This window comes from Arvicanthis niloticus, chromosome 23, assembly GCF_011762505.2.
Source record: "Arvicanthis niloticus isolate mArvNil1 chromosome 23, mArvNil1.pat.X, whole genome shotgun sequence".
Lineage (NCBI taxonomy): Eukaryota > Metazoa > Chordata > Mammalia > Rodentia > Muridae > Arvicanthis > Arvicanthis niloticus.
The window spans coordinates 17431171-17449061 of NC_133430.1; the positions used below are offsets into that span (position 1 = coordinate 17431171).

Consider the following 17891-nt stretch of genomic DNA (forward strand, 5'->3'; position numbering starts at 1 on the left):
TAAGAAAGAAAAAGTCAACAGTACCTGAGGAATGATACTTGAGACTGTCTTCTGGCATTCTCCTTGATATATATATGTACATATATATATCATATATATGTATATGTACATATGTATATATACATATATATGATATGTATATATATATGAACATGCATGCACATGTACAAATGCACATGTACACGTGTGAGTGTGCACACACACACAATAACAGAAAAATCAGGTTTGTGAGCCTATTCAACACCACAGACCAATGAATGATACAGTATACTAACCTGAAATGTCTAAAGGAAAGGGTACCTCACCAATGCACACACCAATGAGTCATTGGAACACTTGGTTCCAATGTCATAAGATCAACAGGTGACAGACCTGTGACCCTATGTCCAGGCTTAACCTCAGCAATGGTCTCTGTCCTTACCACTGTTCACTGCAGAAACTGCCCTTCCCAGACATCTCTACAGCTGAGCTCACCGCTCTTTATCTGGCCACCTGGAGTTACTCAGCATTTGTTCCTGGCTCTCTTGCTCTGCCATGGCCATGCTAAATCCTGTGGCTCAGGCTTAGCATGTGGCTCAGCCATACACACACACACACACACACAGAGTCAGCCACTAAACAGGAAAGTGATAGTGAAAAACAGAGAAGAGATCTGTTCACTGTGGTCACACTGGGAAGAGGAACATATAAGGAGACCAGTGACCTGAGCCCAGGTCCATCTTAAGTTTAAGTGGGGGAAGAGGTGCGCATGACTAAGCATTCCTGACCAAGTCCCGTCTGGGCTCCTGGCACACTAGGTGTGTGTTCTGTTCTGCAAGGCATTAGCACTATTCAAAATCTCTTTCTTGGAGACAAGCTCCCCTCTGGCTGGCATCGGGGTCCCAGCCTTCTCCTTCTCCAGTGAGAGACTCCTAGAGAAACCCCAGTTTCTTGGGGCTCATTGTCTCAACAATGTGTCAGTCTCTCTCAAAATACCTTCACTCCTGACACAATGGTTATATTTTCGTACCCTTTCAATAATCTGGGACTTGCTGGACAGACAGCCAGAGTCTGTCTGATTTTTGACAACTTAGTTGTAGGTGACACTGGATTTTTCTCTGTAATCATGCTTTCCTTTTTGGGGTAAGAGAAATGGCCACGGGCAGCTCTCGCTTACACTGTCTTGGCTGATAAGGATTTCAAAGGCATGGAGTATTTATTTCCTTGCAGCTACACAGAGATTGATGCCATGGGTCATGTGGCTATCTCTTAACAAACCCAGGCCTAGGGCTGAGAGTATAGCTCAGTGGTAGAGCACTTGCTCAGAAGTCAGGAAGCACTGGATTCAGTTCCCAGTGCTGGGCTGAGGGCAAAGAGCACTTCATGTTCATGAGGAAAAGTAAATCTGAAATACAGACTGACAACACCACCAGGAATGGGGAAGAACAATCTTCAAACCTTCCTAGATGCTGCCATTTGGACTTTGGGACACTCAGTTAATCCACAGTGATCTTATCTCAAGAGTCTTCATGTCATTACATCTACAAAGACTCTGTTTTTGTAGAAAGAAAAGACAAGGAATAGAAGAAACACAGAGGTGTGGGCCTGCAAAAGGGGTGTAAGATGAAGAGTGAACCCTAAGCCAGGATGGCCTGGGGCCACCAAAGCATAAACAATATCACACACACACACAGGTATAAATCTAAGAAAACATGTGAAACCTCATTATGGAGAACTTAACTAAAACACCTTAAAGATGAATAAATGGAGACAAAGTTCTGTTCACGATAGAAAGACTCAGTAGCACAGATATGTCACTTTTCCTCTAAATTGGCACATATATTCTGGAATATTTCAACCAAAGTCCTAGCTGGCTCTGTGTGTGTGTGTGTATGTGTGTGTTTAGTCACATCTATATGCAGGGACACGTGGACATGAAGGCCAGGGGACAATCTTGAGTACCATCTCTTAAGGATCAGTCACCTTTCTATTGAGTCTCTCTGGCCTGGCTGGCTCAGCAAGTAGCCAGGCTGGCCTGCCAGTGAGCTCCAGAGAACCACCTGTCTCCACTTCCTCAGTGCTGGGATTACATGTGTCCAGTGTTTTGTATGCGCTCTGCAGCTTGAAGTCCGTCAGGTTCATTCTTACACAGCAAACACTTTAACCAATGGAGCTATCTCCGCAGCTTAGAAATATATGATTTTATTTTAAAGGAACCCAACAAACCAATTCCAAATTTATTATTAAGATGGGGTCTTTCTGTGTTGCCAGGCTGGCTTTAAACTCGTGGACTCGGGTGACCCTTTTTCTTCAGCCTCTTGAGTAGGTGAGACTACAGGTGTGTGCTACATCACTACACCTGACTCAGAGTTCAAAATGCACATGGAAGCATAAAGGGCCAGGAAATATCATATCATTTCAAAAGAGAAGAAAAGAAGGAAAGAAGGAAAGAAGGAAGGAAGGAAGGAAGGAAGGAAGGAAGGAAGGAAGAAAGAGAGAGAGAGAAAGAAGGAAAGACAACAACAAAATCCCAAAGCAGACATGTGCCAGGAGGCACATCCTCTACCACATCTCAGGATCCATGCGACCATAATGCTTAAGAATGAGCAATGAAAACTCATCACTCAACAGCAAACGAATAACCCAATTAAACCATGGGCGAGGGGCTTAAATGGATCTTTCTCCAAAGGAAGCGTACAAATGAGCAATGAACTAGAAAAAGAGGCTGACACTCTGAAGCATGGCTCTCCACCTTCCTCATGCTGTGACCCTTTAATACAGTCCCTCATGTCGTGCTGACCCTCCTCCCCACCATAAAATTTGTTTCGTTGCTACTTCATAACTGTCATTTCACTACTGTCGTGAACTGTAACGTAGATACCTGTGTTTTCGGATAGTCTTAGGTGACCTCTGTGAAAGGGTCATTAACCCCCAAAGGGGTAAAGACCTATAGCCCGAGAAGAACTGCTTTATAGTATAAAGCATTACAGAGTGCAGATCAAACCACAAGGATCTGATGTGAGAGTCTATTGCAAAACACAAAAGCAAAAGCAGAAGACAGGAGTTAGCCAAGATTTAGAGAAGTGTAAACCTTTGAGCACATCTGCTGTGAACGTGAAATGGCAGAGCCTCCTTAAAGATCCAATGACTCACCCCCAAACAATTAAACAGCGCAGCCAGCAAGCCTAGTTCAGGTATGTGCCCCAAGGGACGGAGAGCAAGAAATCCACTCCCTTTTCACACACCAGTGTCCCTAACGGCATCGTTTACTATAGCTCAAAGGCAGAAGCGATCCAAACACTGAAGGGTGGTAAATAAACACGCAGTTATGTGCTTCTAATGCGATACCTCTAAAAGGAACGGCATTTCTTACACATGCTGTAATATAGATGTGTCCTGAAGGCATTATGAAAGCTACTACAAGAGAAGCCAGGTGCAAGACAAACGTTGTATGATTCCACTTATATGAACTATCTGAATGAGTTAAACTCACAAAGATAGCAAAAATATCAGAGTTTAAGTGATATACCCAGTGACTGCTAAAGGGGCAGGGGTAGGGGAGAGTTTTAGTTTGAGATGAGAAAAAGTTTCTGGAGGAAGATGGCGGTGTTGGCTGTGGTTTAATGCCTCTGAATTCACACAGAAAACTGCTGTGTGGTCAGTAACTGCCAGTCGTAAAGTGGCTAAAACCTCTGCTGTGAAGTCTGGCATTGATACACATGTGCCGAGAGGTCAGAAATGTAGATTTCTAAAGAAGAGGAGAAGTAAGAGGAGGACAGGATAGATAATACGATGTTGGCTACTTCAGCCTGTTCTATAAGAAAATAACACTCTTGGGGCAGGGAAATGACTACCTAGTAAAGGAAGTACTTGCCTGAGTTTGATCTCGAGACCCTGAGTAAAAAGGCTGAACATAGTACATGGTAGTAATCTCAGAGCGGGGAGGCCGAGGCAAGAGGATCCCTGGGACTCTAGGGCCAGCCAGACTAGTCACTGGTGAGTCCCAGGTCCCAGTGAGGGACCCTGTCTCAAAACGCAATGTGTACTACTTCTGAGGAACTATACCTGAGGTTGATCTGGCTTCCATAAACACCTGTACACACATATGCATGCGCATGTGCGTGCAAAACACTTGAATGCACAAATAAAATTAAATTAAAAAAAGAAAAAGACACTCTTGCCTGCCCCTGCAACCATCACTCCCCCCCCCCCCCCACCCCACCCCCGGTCTCCTCAGTCCCAGTTGACCTTCTGGAAGGTGGGGAAAGGGGACTACAGCCAGGAGCTCATCTTTCTTTCTGGAGTCAGTTAATCAACTGAACCAAGAACTAGGAAATCACATTTCAAGATTGCAAAAGTCTACTTCCCTGTCGCAGGCTTCCAGTGCAAGCAAAGGCTGGAAGAAGGACAGCATAGTAGGGGTCAGGACACAAACCAGGAGGCCTTCTCCAGCTGCCCTGACCCTCAGAAGTACCTGTATACAAACAGCAGTCCACTGGAGATAGTGGGAGGGCCAGCTGGATCAGCCCCACCCCACCCTTCAGCACAACTTGTCCAGGGCAGAGGCCAAGAGGCTGCTGTGTAAAGCTGGGGAAAGACAGCATGCAGGAAATGAGCCAGGAGACAAGGCAAGGACAGAGTCCAGATGCCAGGGTGTGACTTGCCTAGGCTTCTGGCTCTGCTCGGCAGCCCTTGGGGTTATTAGAAAATGACTTTGCAACTGTGTAAGAGTATCAGAGAGTCATCTTGCCTGAGGTACCCCAGTCAAGCAACCCACAGTAAAAGACTGTTCAACTGCTAGAGGCTAACCCCAGATATGCAAACAGAGGCTAGAGTCACTATCCTCTAGAGGGGACACACACACACACACACACACACAGTCTCTCTCTCTCTCTCTCTCTCTCTCTCTCTCTCTCTCTCTCTCTCTCTCTCTCTCTCTGTTGTCCCCAGTGAGGACAATGGTAAGGGAAGTTTCCTGGAGAACACTGTCCTGCATCCTCTGGCTGATCAAGGAACTAATATTCTTCAGCAGACACTAAAAGGCTCCTTGTCACACCTCTGCAACCTACCACATGCTGAATGACAGCAGCATGCCCTGCCCCTCCCTCCTTCCATAAATGCATTGGGTTTTATTACAGTTTCCTATTTGTCTCTATGCTAAATCCATTTGCATTTTCCATTGGTAACTAATTGCTAGATTAAGAGCAACATCTATACCTGACTAAGAAAATTACACATAAACTAACTTTGTAGCTTGGATCATGTTGGGGAGTGCAATTCCAAAATTGTTTAGTTAGAAAAGGTGGGTGTTGGGCAGTCTAGGATGGTGCTTGGAAGCTGTTACTTCCTGCATTGTAGTGGGTTGTCTTGAGGCTCTTCCCAAAGATATATCTAAGCTTGAGTCCCAGTATCTGAGAACATGACCTTCTATGAGGAAAAAGGTGTTTGTAGACACAATTCCGTGAAGACTCTTAAGAAGGGATTGCTGTGGGTCAACTGAGTGACCAGAAATCCAATGTCAACATCTATGAAGAAAGAGTTGAGAAAGAGCAGGAGAAACACTGAAGGGGTGGCCTGTGAAAGAGGAGGGGGTGGTGGGAGGGAGGCCCTAAGCCAGGACAGAAAGGACAGCCTGGGGCGACCAAAACCAAGAGGGTGTAGGGTTCTGTTGACTCTTAGACGTAGATCTCCTGCCTTCCAGAACTTCTAGATAACACACTTCTGATGTTTGTGACGTGACATGTAATGTGTGGCAGCCCAAAGAGGCTGTTACATGTCCAGAAAGTCATAAAAAGTATGTATGTATGTATGTATGTATGTACATATGTATGTGTGTGTATGTATGTATGTATATGTGTGTGTGTATGTATGTATGTATGTGTGTGTGTCTGTGTTGTGTGCTTTGTGTTGTGTGTCTGTCTCTATGTTGTGTTTTGTGTGTGTGTGTGTATACATGTGTGTACATACTACAGCACATGTGTGGGAAGTCAGGGACAACTTTCAGGAGTCAATTCTCCTCTTCCACCATGTGGTTCCTCCTAGGGATGAAATTCAGGTTGCCAGGCTTGGTGGCAGACACTTTTGTCCGCTAAGCCATCTTGCCAACCCCACCTAAAAGGTTTTTAAACTGTTCTTCCCCATCTCGGGTGGGTATGTGATTTTAGTGTATATTTCAGATCTAGGTGATCAATTGAAATAACCCTTCCTCATGAACAGCATGTGTCTCAATCCTCGGTGCTAAGGATTGAACCCAGGGCCTCCTGAACGCTAAGCAGGTGCTCTACCAGCAAGCTGGGCCCTAAGTCCCAGGCCTGTTTTGTTAAGGGATGGTCACATGACCCATGTAGGCGCTCTGTGTGTAGCTTCAGGGAAATAATAGTCCATGTCTTTGAAATTGTTATCTGTAAAGGCAATGTAAGCAGGGGCTACCAGTGGTGATTTCTGTCACCTCATGGAAATAGCCGACCTGAGGAAGAAGCCAGTAGGGAAAGAAAAACCTAGGCTGAAGAAGGAAAGGTCTCAGTGCACCCCACATTCTACAAACAGAAATGCCTGGAAACATGTTTTACACAGTATCATTCCAGAGAGCAGGTCCAGCAGTAACTAAACTTGAAATCTGATAACTAAAAACAATCTACCCCTGTCAATGAAGGTATCTATGAAGCAAGGAAAGTTCTTCCTGGTGGACAGTGCTACAGTCAGAGGGACATATAGGCAACCTCTTTGCTAGATCTGTCAAGGAGCCTCAGCAGCCCCGCAGCTGAGGAAAGCCACACCGCCCAACAGCAAGCCTTATGCTTACCAAGAAGCTGCCCCACAGAGGACCTGTCTCATCCTTCCAGTTCCAAGTCCTGCTGAACTGTCAACAGACCACAGGCAACAACGCCATAAATGGGGGTTCCGAGAGAGGAGAGGTAGCTGGGAGAAGATGGTGCTGTCTGCCAGCTGGCTGTGTAGCTCTATAAGAAAGATACTTAAAGCCAAGGGATGCTCCGTTTGAAAGTCAGAAACAACCAAGTGTGGTGGCTCATGCCTATGATCCCAGCACTTGGGAGGTAGAGGTAGGAGGATTAGGAGTTTCAATATCATCCTCAATTACAAAGCGCGTTCTAGGCCACATGGAGTGCAGGAAACCCTGTCCAAAAAAAAAACCAAAACCAAACCAAACCAAACCAAACCAAAACAAAAAACAAAGTAAAGTAAAATAAAGCAAAAATATTGGAAGCATGCTGAAGAGTTGTCACGGTGTGACTCAGTGGGCTCTTTGACAATGACAAGGTTCTGAAAAGGTACAGTTCATTTCTTTCCCATCCATAGAGCAAGCTCCACATGTGTGCATGGGCTGCAAATAGGGAACTAACAAGATGAGCATCAGATGTGAGAAGGAGGCAGAGGATGGAGTTAGCAGTTTCAGGCCATCCTGGGCTACATAGGGATTCTCTCTCTCTTACACACATACCACATACTACATGCACACTCACCCACCCACACCCACCCACTCACCCACACACCACACACATACACAGAGGGGGAAGGAGAGGGAGGGAGGGAAGAAGGAAGGAAGAGAGAGAGGGAGTCCCAAGTGGTCATGGTATCTGGGAGGTGGTGCATAAGTTGAGTTTTGATAGAATTTAGAACTAGGAGATAGGTTGGCCTCCCAACTAGTAGGCACAACCATCAATAGTGATGAGGGGCTGGGAAGGCAGATGAGACCGATCAGAAAGTCATAGGTTAGGGTAAAGGAATGCGGACATTATCAGTGCCATGCTTTGGATCTAAAATGTCTCCCACAAGTTCCTGTATTTTTTGAGTATCTGACTCCATCTTTAGGAGATAGGGTCTGGATGGAAAATGGGTCAATAGAAGTAGGTAGCCTTTAAAGGTTCAGTCTGTCTCCAGTTTTTGGTACAGCCTCTTGCTTCTTGATTGCTGCCATGATGTGATTAGTTGCTTCACTCTCCCACCTACACAGACTGAGCTGTTCCTACCACCATGCCTCTCCCACCACAATGGACTGAGAGTCCCTGGAACTGTGAGCTCATGTAAACTCCCCCTCCTCCCCCCCCCCCCCCCCCCCCGCAGCCCTCGCAGAACTGTTTTTATCAGACATTTTGTCCCAGCAAGGAAGAAAGTATCTAATACCATTGGGATAATTTAGGGAACATAGAGGAGTAAGAGGATGTTGTGAGCAATGGTTCAGCCATGACTTGGATTAAAACTGAAGATAGTTCCTAGGACCCTTACCATAGTTGTGTGATTTTTTCAAAGCAAGCAGGACTTCCCCGGTGGCAGAAACATGTGAGGAAACAAGGGTTCGAGGCATTGGAAAAGGTAGACTCAGAGCAGATGTGAGACCTGATGGAATTCAAAGACATGATGAGAAAGAAGAATCCTCTGTTGTGGTAAGATTTCTTCCCCCTGAAATGGGCAACATTTCAACGCAGGCAAGCTGTGACACGTTTTTGTTTTTGTTTTGTTTTTTGAGACAAGGTTTCTCTCTGTAGCCCCAGCTGTCCTGGAAGTCACTATATAGTGCAGGCTAGTCTTGAACTAAGAAATCTGCCTACCTCTGCCTCCCAATGCTGGGATTAAAGGTGTGCACCTGATTAAAAGAAAAGATTTAAGAAGGGGAAACCTTAGAGGGAAATGATGGCAAGCCTGGCTTTCATAAGCAAGCAGGAGGAAGCCATGTGACATGTGTCTCAGAGGCTGGGTGTCAAGCACCAGATCCAGGGAGGTGATCCACATGGAGGGAAAGCTGGAAACAATCATCTCTTCCATGCGGTAGAAGACAACAGAGGACAGGGCAGAGGTCGAGAAGGACAGTGGACAGGACACAGAGACTCAAGGGCCATTGGGTGAGACAAACAAGAATCTCTGTAAAGACAATGGGAAGTATGTCTATCAAGATACAGTAGACGCCTCCAGAGTCATGCCACAGTGAGACACAGGGACAAGATGTGTCACAATGTCTAGGCCCAGAAAGATGTGACCAAGTCAAAGAACATCTTCAAGTGCCCTGGAGTATGGCTCTGTGTAATGACTTCAGCACAGACAGGTAGGTTGGGAGACAGAAACGAGATGGGTATGCGCTGAGTTGGGAGGCAGTGTACACAGCCAGTGTAGACAATTAGTTTAAGGAGCTTGGCTGTGAAGGAAAAGAATGAGAGAACCCCAAGAGTGACATTAGACAGCAGGAAGCATGAGTGCTTGCCCTTTTTCAGACAGAGAAGATGTGTGACCATAAGAGACAGACAGACAGACAGACAGACAGACAGACAGAGACAAGGAGACAGAAAGAGACAGAGACAGGGTGACAGAAAGAAATAGAAGGAAGGAAGGAGGAAGGGGAGGAGAGAGAAAGAGAGGAAGGAAGGGAGGGAGGGAGGGAGGGAGGGAGAGAGGGAGGGAGGGAGGGAGGGAGGGAGAGAGAGAGAGAGAGAGAGAGAGAGAGAGAGAGAGCACACAATGAGTGGAGGGATGTTCCAGGAGAGATGGGGCAGCCTTGGGCAGGATTACATCTCTTCTTAACATGAGAAAGATAAGTGGAGAGGAGTTGGGGTGATTGCCAGGGTGGGCTTTGGTACTTCAAATTTCCTACAGCTTCAGTGTCGTTCAGGCACATCGATGGGCAGGATCGATGGTCAGGATGGTAGGTGTGCTAGTGACAATGAGGTTTGAGAAAGTGTTGAGGAGATATGAACACCGAGGGACAGGGAACTATCGGGGGACAACTGGAAGGGTTTCTAGGCATCCTAAGGGACTGGCACTGTTAATAGTTCAAAGAGGACATGATGAACCAAGTTCCTCCAGCATAGTTAGCTCTGGGGAGGGGGCAGGCAGAGGTATTCCAGATGTGGGGCTCAACTGGTTGGGGTAGGATGGAAGGGAAAGTAGACAAAAATTGTTAGGGGGGGGCATAGCATAGAGAAGAAAACTGACCACCACAGCACCCGAGATTCCCGCTTCATTTAACAGCTATCACTGAGTCAGGTGCTCAGCTGAGAGAACACAGTTGTTCTGTATATAGCTGGATGCGATAGAGTCCATCTTCAACAAAGAATGTGACTAGTTCTAGATGATGTAATAACAGAAAGAGCTAGGTGCGAAGGACCAAGCAGACATGGCTCAAATTTAACCCCACTATCTTTCTTTCCGAGATTAGCTTCTTTTTTGTCTATAAAACATGAAACATTCATGCTCTCTAGAGCTTACCAGGGCGAAATGAGAAGATTCATGTGTATGTCTCTGCAAACTCTATTAGGTCCAAGGCTTGTGATTCTGGACCTTAATTTTAGTAGGTGTCTGGTGCATAGTAGGCACTCTGCAAATATGTTTCTTTCTTTCTATGTTAACATTTTTCATCAGAGCGCATTCTGTGCCCTGAGCTAAGCTCTTCTGAGACGTTGGTATTCATTTCCAGTCTTAGTTCTGTACAATAATGAGAACAGAACACTGATACATTCATCCATTTATATCTTTTCACTGAGCCAAGTTATGACTTGGCTCACTGAAACCTGGGTGGAAGTACAGAGAGTGAACTCTAGAACTGCCAAGGTCAGGCCCACATTCCTGCCAGTCCCATCAACAGACAAGTGAGCCGGTGTGAGTGAGCTTTCTGTTACTGTAACAAATATCTGAGATAGATTAATTTGTGATGAGGAAAGGTTTATTTTGGCTCAGTTTTCAAGTGTTTCAGAGGGGTCTTTTGAGCCTGAGTAGAGGCAGAAAATCATGCCAGAGGGATCATGACAGAGGAAGCACTCACTCACTTCATAGCTGATGGGAATCAGAGAGAGGGAGAGAGAAGGGAGAGAGAAGGGAGAGAGAGAGAGAGAGAGAGAGAGAGAGAGAGAGAGAGAGAGGAGCGATAAGGCCCAAATACTCTCTTTAAATGAATGCCTTCAGTGATCTGACTGCCTCCCATTAGGCCCCACTTCCTCAAGCTTCCATCACCTTTCAATAGCATTGCAAGTCCATGACCAAGCTGTTAACCCATAATGCATTTTGAGGCACTTATATAACCAGAGTGCCTAGCTTGTTGAACCTTGTAGAGAATTCCTGCTGAGATGGGAGAGAAGGTCCCTTCCACAACAGAGACCAAGATGGATCCCCAGGCAACAGAAGGACATACCCATTCTTCATCAGTCACCAAAGACCCAAGATTACAAGGGATGGTGACTCTCTAGGGAAGTTGTCCAAAGATGCAGAAAAACAAGTAGAATTCAAACAGAGCCCAGCGACACTGTTCCTGGGGTATCTGGGTACAGAAGACACAGGCTGGACAACCATGGGCAGTCTGGCCAGCCGATTGGAGCTAATCTCATCACTGCTAGAGGTGTTCAAACACTTCAAATACCGCAGCCAAGAGCTAGACCGAGGCTTTCTAAAGAAGAACCTGAGGGTGGAGCAGCCCTCCAGCAGGCAAGAAGCAGAGCCTGGGTGAGATAAGATATTCAAGTCCAAGGGACACATCTATGGGGACATGGAGTAGAGACCACCAACTGCTCTCAATTTCCACTCTCTCCTTTCTTTTAGAAGGAGAATCCCTAAGCTAAGATTTATTGAGGCATCTTTAATTGGCACAGCTGGCGTCTACACTTCTCCAGGTGCTGGCCAATGGGATGCAAGTGAAAGAGCAGTCTACCTGCTGAATTATATCATTCAGGAGGCTTTCCACCTCTGTCCCTCCCCTCCCTGTCTTCCTACAGGCAGGAACAGAACGGGGAAAAGAGCAAGGGAACCTTGAGAAGAACAGGGAGCCAGAATGGAGGAAGTGGATGAAGCATGTACTCCAGGATGATCCTGTGGACCAGAGTAGTTACTCTCCCCTGCACTGACCTCCTACCGCCTAGCCATTAGGTGAAAGCAATCATGTTCTAGCCCCTCTGAGAAAACCCATTTTAAGAACCTTCAGTTACAGCTTCTCCAGAGCCTGGCTAATAATGTCTTTCTTCAAAGTACTGATAAAATGAGAGCTGGGCAGTATTTACCACATGCCAGGAGTTGCTTTACACACTCTACACATAGCATCTCATTTAACCCACATCTGCCTCCCAGATGAGGGCTTTGGTTCCATTTTGCAGAAAAGGAGATACTGTACGCTAACCGATGACACGCTATTACGGGACGACCAAACTTGCAGCCCAACCCGGGTATTCTGGAATGAGATGCTATCCTCATTCACTGTGTTTTAGAGATCTCTTGTACCGTTCCATGTGGTCAGAAAGACACGGTTCAGAGCCAGCAAGACTGTTCTGCAGGTAAAGGCATTCACCAAGCAAGCCTGGCAACTTGGTTCAATCCCAGAATATGCACAAAGATGGAAGGAGAGACAAACTCCACAAAGTTGTCCTCTGCGTGCACACATACAATGATTTAAATTTAAAAAAAAATTAAGAAGACACCATTGGATTTTTCAGAGACCTGTGCCTGAATGGTAATCTCAGAGCTGCAAGTCACTTAGTGTCTCCACAAGTCCATTACCTTCAAGAGAGCATTTGAGAGGAACCAAGCCACTGGGCTCCTGGAAGGATGAGAGAGATTTATGAATGTTGAAGAAAGCTTTGAAAGCTATGAAATGAGGTACAAGTGATGACCTGCTTTAAGGCAGACTGGAAAATCCTTAAAACCCAAAAAACAAAATGCACTCTATTTTTTTTTTAATTGCAAATACCATCTAGCAATTTGGCAGTTATCCTAGAAAGCCTGTAAAATCTGTCAGGGAGAGGGGTACATTTGGATTGCTACATCTGCCATCCTTTACTGAAGAAGGGAGATTTAATTGAAATTAACTGGAAGACTTCAGTCCTATGTACCTTGTGTGGGCTCGCATGTGCACGCCACACTCACACACACGTCTACACATACTTGCACACATACGCACAGAGGTTTGTGGGGCAACGGACAGTGCCAGGAAACTTGGTAAGGTTGAGCAGGTTGGAAGCCCAGAGGGTTAAGTAGGAGCTTCGCCTCCTTCCAACCAGGCTCCTGTCACATGACCACACTCCCTATATAGATTGGAACAGGGTTCTCCATGCTAACTGAGGTATCTAGAGGCCTTGAGGGCTTAGCCAATAAGCTTCCCTTTCCGGACATTCCTTCCTGCAAAAAGTATTTAAGCTCTGGTCCACTCTGAGAAGGTTGTGTGCACTCATTTTCCACCATGAACAATCAATAAACAGTTTGAAACCAAGTACTCTCTCTTTCATCAAGAACCATAATGGGGAGCATGGAGAGGCCTTCATCTACAGTCTAAGGTCCCTCGGTGCTCCTAGATAATCACTGATAAGCTTAGGACTCACCACCGATGAACTAAGCTGGGGTAGAGTTCAAATTTCCCTAGTCCTGGGCTCCTCACCCCGAGGGGCCAACTCTGTTCCCAACTCACCTTAGCAACTTCTGACTGTCTGACTGAGTTTAGGATCCCCCAGCCCGGGGTTCCTCATCACAGGTCTGTGTCCTGCCCCACCCCACCCCCCCATTCCAAACTCCTCTGCAGGGTTTCCAGTGGCAACTGGATACCCGGGAGTCAGAGAACCCCAGCTTTGAACTCCCACATCTTAGGCAGCATTTTCCCACCCCCTGAGTGGTGTAGGGTAAATGCATTCTCCATGTTTCCCCTGCCCAAGTGGTGTTCCCACACCCTAGCAGCAGGGCGAAATGCAAAACCACAGAAATTCTCAATGGAAAAGAATCCTTATTAGAAAGACCAGGAGCAGCAGCAGTCAGCCAGATCCACGGGAACTCACCAAGTACAGAGACAGGTGTGGCACAAGGAATTCAAAAGTTCCCAATTCAAGTGAGCTGGGGAATTCAGCTGGGCTGCTGACATGGGGGTCCTATGTAACAGATTTCTCAGATATGCCCATGAAATTCCTCAAGTTTTCTTATTTGCCCACATGTGTACGTGTACATCACGCCAGTCAAGGACCCATGACAAGAGGATTCTTTAAGGTTGTTATGACATGAATTGTTATCAAAGGCTTGATTCCCAGTGGGCAGTGTTCAGGGGTGGAGCCTGTGGGAGGGGATTACATCATATGTGCTTAGACCTCATCAATGGGCTTTGGGAGGTAGTAGAAACCACAGAAAGTTGGCCTCTTTGGAGGAAGTTGGTACTTGGGGGTATGCTAGGGATGGGCTATTTCATTTCAGCCCCTTCCTCGCTTTGCTTTCCTGGCTGCTATGAGTTGAGCTGCTTTCCTCTCCCACCTGCTTCGGCCATGTTGAAAGATCCTGAAAATGGCCAGGCCAAACAAAGGACTATGGACTGGATAGCTAGAACCTTTTGAAATCATAAGCCCAAATAAACTTTTCCTCCTTAAAGTTGCTCATGTCAAGGGTTTTTGTCATAACAATAGAAAGCTGACACAAAAATTCTTCATCCTAAGTATGTACAAGCCCAGTTTAGCTTTCAGCTAATTCTACCCTGCCTGTCTTTCTGCCTCAGTTTTCCCCCATCTGTTTAGTGGAGGCTGCTTTCCTTCTGCTTCTTGCTCCTGGCTTTAATTCCCCTTCCTTTGACAGCAAGTAGCTACTTTGAAGGTACAACATTCCTTCCCTCCCTTCTGGACCAAAATGCCAACATGTTGCTTCCTGCCAGCATCATCTCTACTTGCTGCCCTTCCTAGCACACATACATGCTCACAAAGTCAGGTAGATGGCTGTTAATGAACCCCTAGGTTAATCATATAGATAGAAAAGAAACTTGCCAGAGTCTCAGGGCTCTACCTTCTGCACAGCCACCTGTGCTAAGGTAGCCTTGACTCCCCAAGTGGGGACTGAAGCAAGATGACTCTCAATGTGAGTTTGCCTCACCCACAGCAGTCATTTCTCAAAGGCAGAGGAAGGCACCTTGAGCCCTGTGGTTATCTGGTCAACAACCCTAGGCCTGCATTGGCTTGGAGTTTCCTTCCCTCGTGCCACCCATGAAGTCTCTGCCACTAGCTTTATTCCTTCCTCCCTAGCAGGTTGTGGCTCAAAGTTGACAGCCCCTCAAAGTCCATGATTTCAGTTTCCCTTTCTTTGCTCTCATGTGATCTTGGAGTTCTCAAGGACAGGAAGATGCCTTGAAAGGTCACCCCAGGAGGGTGGAGAAGCATTCCTACAACTCATGGTCCCCAGTGTCATATGCAGAGATTTGACTTTCAAGGGAGGCACAGATGGATTCCAGCAGAGAGCCTATTAATTGATTTTGGCCTATAGCCCCCCCGGACCAGCTTCCCCAAGCCCTTGGGCTCTGGGGATAGAGTAGGGTGGGGTGTGTGGATGTTACCTTGTGCAGAGAACTATGCCTTGTTCCCTGCTGACTTACTGTTGGTTTGAGATGTCTGGACTAGAGTGACACACAATTCTCCCCTTTGTTTCCTCAGCCTTGCAGAGTGAGCTTCTTTCTGAAAAGCATAAAGGTCATTTTCTTCAGCTCACAGGGGCTTTTGGGGCTGCCACCAGCTTGTTCTGCCCAGCCCAGGCTCTGGTCTACATGCCTAGGCCAGCCCCAGGCAGCACTGACTGCTACAGTTCCACTATCCTGCAGCCAATGATCTTCAAGCTTGTACTGGGGTGGTGAGTTCCATGGCAGGATGCCAGCTCTGGTTCTTAAAGCTGCAGAGCTGCTGGTGGCTGAAGAACTCTCTAAGGCAAGTTCTCCTTGCGGGAGTTTCTTGCAGCCAGAAAGCATGATGTAAAGGCATGACCACCATTACCTACACGAATGGAAAACCTGCAGCAGTAGGGGGTGGCAGTCCCAGAAATTCTAATGTCATGGACCTAGGAACTCACATAGAGCACTGAGGAGTTTTACAACTACCCTGGTGATTCCAGTGTGAAGCCAGACTGTGGGATTGCCTGTGCTGTCCAAATGTCAGACTGCACTGGATCATTTGGGGTACAGGCGAAAATGCAGGTACTGATCTGGGAGTCAGGTTCCTGTGAATCAAAGGCTGCCGGCCCCGGGGCAGTGCTGGGTTAGGCAGGGGTGGGTGCGAAGCCTAGATAAGTTGTTCTTCAGTAGTCAATGTCCCCAGTACTCATCTGAGGCTTAACTGAGATAATAGGAACACAGCACTCAGAATACGCTTGAAAGATACTGGCAGACTTGTGATTTTTTTTTTTTTCTTGGTCTGGATGCCTCCTGTGAGGAAGAGCAGGTTCTGCTTTCTCTTGCTTCAAAGCTTTCAGGACTTCCCTTCAGACCCAGCACTAATCCCAACCATACAAAGTTCTAAAGCAGATGGTGCCAGCCTGCTCTTGTGGCTTCACCTTCCCTCTCTCTCCTGACCTCATACCCCACCCCAGCACGGAACAACTCACATAAACATATTACAAGTCCTTTTGGGGTCGGGCTTGGCATGCCTCTTCCTGTGTCACTTTTCCAACTCTTTTTCTCCAGCTGGTTAACTTCTTCCCCTCCTGGAAGAATTGGCATGGGTGTGCCTTGCTCTTTGTTATGTTAAGACAGCGAGAGGGCACCATCTGTAGCCACCCCCACCCCCCAAAAAAGCCCCAGACTCCCACAGGATACTGAATCAGTTGGCACCTTGACCTTAGCCTTCCCAGTCTCTAGACTTGTGAGAGATAAATTTCTGCTGTTCACAAGCCATCCAGCTTGTGGTATTTTGTTATAGCAACCCGAATAAAGATGTTGTGCTGAGGAAATAAGGAGACTGTCTTAGGGGTTTACTGCTGTGAATAGATACCATGACCAAAGCAACTCTAATAAAGGACAACATTTAATTGAGACTGGCTTACAGGTTCAGTCCATTATCATCAAGTCAGGAGCATAGACGTATGGGTAGGCACGGTACAGGAGGAGTTGATAATTCTACATCTTCATCTGAAGGCTGCTAAGAGAAGACTGGCTTCTAGGCAGCTACTACGAGAGTCTTAAAGCCCTGGGCCACAGTGACACACCTACTCCAGCAAGGCCACACCCCTACAACAAAGCCACACCTCCAAATAGTATCGCTCCTGGACCATATTCATACCACCACAGAGAAGGAGTCTATAATTCTATCTGTAATAAGGAACCTAGATTAGCCAAAGTCATTGAGACAAAAAAGTAACCAGTAGATAGCAAGGTGTGGATGAGGAAACTTTGGAATTACTGTTTAATGGGTACAGACTTCAGTATGGGCTAAAGAAAAGGCTCTGGAAATGGATATAACGGTAATGGTTGCAAACACTGTGAATGTAACTCATGCAGTTAAGCTATCATCAGAAAATATCTTATTAGATATCTAAATTTTAAAGACACTCCTACCCTGCACCCCTCAGGAGAAGATGGTTTGCAAAAGGCAAACAAATATCCAAGGTCTGAAGCCTTTCCACTTTTTTAGAGGCTTAAGGATGGGAATCAGAACTCCAGAAAGGAAGACTGTGTGGTTGACCAGAGATGCAAAGAATGCCAAATATTTACAGTTGGATTCTCTAGTGGATGTGATGTAGGCAAAAGTTCTAAGGGAGAGAAATATCTCAACGATCAGTATCAGAGTACATTCTGTAAGAAGAGCAATTGCCTACATCAGAGGAATGTAGAGGTGCAATCAAGTTTGCCTAGACATCTCCTTGCAAAAAAAAAAATAGAATAGCATTGAAATCTGGTAACAATTGCATGCTCATTATTTAAAGGTTAGGTGATCAGAAGGGCTCAATGAGAGGTAGAAATAAGAATTCAGGACTTGTTCTCCCCCCTTAAAGGTGTTTCTCAACCTAATTAGACAGGAAGCTTCTAGAAACCATGTCTTTATTTTCCTCCAAATTCCTATGTTGAGACACAGTGGAATTTGACGGAGAACTCAGGGCTAGACGGGCTCCTGAGGGTGGAGTTCTTCTGTGATGTTAGTGCCTTTGTAAGAAGAGATACCAGAGAGCTCTCCTTCTGCCATATGAACACCATACACATACCACTA

At 46.2% G+C, this 17891-nt stretch overlaps 1 protein-coding gene and 1 long non-coding RNA gene across 3 annotated transcripts in view; one reads left to right on the forward strand and one right to left on the reverse strand.

The window, feature by feature from the left end:
* Positions 1-15507, reverse strand: part of Dglucy (D-glutamate cyclase) — an 86530-nt gene extending 71023 nt beyond the window's left edge. Inside the window, exon 1 of one of the 2 annotated variants that reach the window (XM_076921401.1) lies at positions 15296-15507. The gene's annotated coding sequence lies outside the window, so the exon portion shown is untranslated. The remainder of the gene's footprint in view (positions 1-15295) is intronic. The other variant, XM_076921402.1, reaches the window with a different exon arrangement.
* LOC143436870 (uncharacterized) lies at positions 8139-13174 on the forward strand. The gene is made up of 2 exons (XR_013106642.1): positions 8139-8381; positions 11691-13174. It is a non-coding gene; the product is annotated as an uncharacterized LOC143436870 (long non-coding RNA).
* Positions 15508-17891: the final 2384 nt, after the last annotated feature.